This window comes from Cupressus sempervirens, chromosome 7, assembly GCF_028749045.1.
Source record: "Cupressus sempervirens isolate cs-2001-9-10 chromosome 7, ASM2874904v1, whole genome shotgun sequence".
NCBI classification, from domain to species: Eukaryota; Viridiplantae; Streptophyta; class Pinopsida; order Cupressales; family Cupressaceae; genus Cupressus; species Cupressus sempervirens.
The window spans coordinates 760,406,892-760,409,826 of NC_143124.1; positions in this window are offsets into that span (position 1 = coordinate 760,406,892).

Below are 2,935 nucleotides of genomic sequence, written 5' to 3' on the forward strand. Positions count from 1 at the left end.
TAGTTGCTGCAGGAACCTTCTTTGTTTTCTTCTATTGTTGAATTGCAGGACTAGGTTTTTGTTGAGCAACGGTTTCTTCTGGTGACTTTCGTTTCCTTTTAGCTTGACTAGTAATGGGTTTTGGGATGTCCTACTCAGGTGGAGGAACATTCGCTTGAGTGGAAGCAAATTCTGATTCAATCCCTTATGCATTTTATGTTTTAGCTCCCTCAATATTTTTTTCTACAGGCTCACTACTGGTAACTACGTTTTCCTCACCCTGCTGTTCACTAGGGTCAACTTGGGGTTGTAGGGTTTTAAATTTCACAAAGTCATCCCATGTCAAAGGGGATACATCCCTAAGAGACCTTTCTATTAACAACTTAATCAAAGCATGGTGAATGACAGAATTATTTTTCCCTTTTTGAGTCTCTTCCGCACTAATACAAAGCATATTATACAGAAAATTTGGGAGATTCACGGCAATATTGTGCCTTATACAACTAAGCAACTTAAAATGGTGTGCATGTAAGTGAGAAAATCTGCCTTCACAAGTAAAATACCTGATGACATGCATTGCTAGGTTAGGGTATAGAGGTGGCAAAGACAATCTCTTGCACCCCTGCTTTGTAACATCCAATGGAGGGTCATGTGGGGTAGTGAACTGGGCCCTTGCTGACCTAGCATCATGCGAGCTCGGATAATGCTTTCCAATAGGAGGTAACCCTGTTACTTCTACAATTCGTTCTTCTGTTGCAATTACTGTCAAACCCCACACAGAAGCTTCACCTTCATCAAATGTCCTGGTGAATTCTACAGTTGCTTCTTCATCATATGTTGTTAAATTCAAACAATAACCTAACCACCCGCATGCATTGAATCTTCTTACTGCTTCTACATCAGAGAGCAACAAAATGTACTCGACTGGCTCTTTTCTCTGTAAACCTCCTCCCATTTCTTGATACTTCTGCTACTCTGTTTCCCTCTCCCTTTCTAAATGAAAACTTCAAAACTCTACATTATTTCTCAGACGCTTCACCACTTCTTTTTGGGAACATTAATTGCCATAACCAATTGTTATGTGCCATAATTAAACTTTAGGTAAAAGTAAATCATGAATTTGCATGGAAATCATCCGAAAATATGGTTCAAATGCCAAAATTTTAAAAAAATAGGTCACATCATGGCTTAGCATGAAAAATTTGGCACGAACAAAGAAAAATTCATTCAGAAAGTGGGAGTACAACACTTGACATGGCATACTTATGCCAAAAAGTTCTCATTAATAAAGGGTAATGCCAAGATTTTTGAAAATCATCATAGTTAATCAGGCATGTCATTGGATATTATGACACTCCCCTGCCCCCTGCTAATTTTATGACAAGTGTCCTCACGTGTCAGACTAGTATGGGTTAGGGACTGGAATACGTCGTAATTATAAAGACTATGCAGTATTAGATATAATTAACAAAATCTGCAAACTTATAAATGAATAATAATTTGAAAACATTTATACCTACCAAGTAGATTGTCACATGCTCCCAAAAAAAAAAAAAGAGGTGGCGGAAATAATGTCAATGGCAGCATCCATTAGCATGTGCAGATTTGATTGAAAACACAAAAACGTAAGTATGTAGAAAGTGAGTGGATGGAAGATTAAGATATGAATAGAAAGAAATATCATGACCAGAAAATGGACTTTATGCGAACATAAAGTTATTATTATGGACATGCAAATTAGAATTAATGTTGAAGAAGAGCAGGCGGAAGGTTTTCACCTTCGGCTGCAAGAAGAGATACTTGAGTTGTTGTTGGATTCGGTTGTTCGAACTATTGCATGAACTCGGCTTTTGTTTGAGGCTGTTTGTAAAGTTTAAGTCAATGACCGTTGATCAGCATTTTGAAAGGCTTATCATCAATTGTGGTTAGTTGAACTGTTCCATTGTCAAAGACATGGATGATTTTATATGTTCCTAACCATCACGTCTGCAGCTTCCCTGGCATATCCTTAAAGCGGGAATCATACAATAATGCCCAGTCACCAACTTTGAACTGTTTATTGAGGATATGAGAATCATGCCAATGTTTTCTCTATTTTTGCACCAGTTCAGTATGTTCGAAAGCGGTCTTGCGCATTTCATCCAAAGAATTAAGATGCAGGAGACGTTCTCTTTGTGCTACAGGAAGATCAATATCTAAGGTCAAGGCTATTCTTAAAGTCTTGTGTTCAAATTCAATTGGAAGCATTGCCACTTTCCCATACAAAAGCTCAAATGGTGTGAATCTGGTAGTGGTTTTCCAAGTTATTCTATAAGCCCAAACAGCTTCTTGTAACCGACTGGTCCAATCCCGACGATGCAAATGGACTATTTTGGTTAGAATATTTTCTAGCTCACGGTTGGTAACTTCTGCTTGTCCATTGGCTTGTGGATGATAAGGACTGGATCTGCGATGCCTGATGTTATACTGTTTCATCAATTCTGAAATCAGGTTAGAAGTAAACTGTGTGCCTTGATCAGTAACCAATTCTTTAGGAACTCCATAGCAAATAAAAATCTCTTCATACAGGAATTCCGCAACTTTCTCATCACGGGCATGTTTCATAGCCTTAACCTCAACCTATTTGGTTAGGTAGTCAGTACAAACCAGAATATAAGACTTCCTATTGGATGGAGGATCAATAGGACCGATGAAGTCCATTCCCCATTTGTCAAATGGTGTTAACACCATTTGAGGGTTCAAAGGCATTTCATCTGTTTTTGGTTGGGCGACCCATTCTTTGGCATTGGTCACACTTTCTTGTATAATTGATTGCATCTTTATGAAGGGTAGGCCAATAGTAACCAGTGGCTAAGATTTTGAAAGCTGTTCTTTTGGCTGCAAAATGTCCTCCGAAGGGCTCATTATGATATGCATGCAAAATATCATATGTCTCATCTTCTCTTACACATCTACG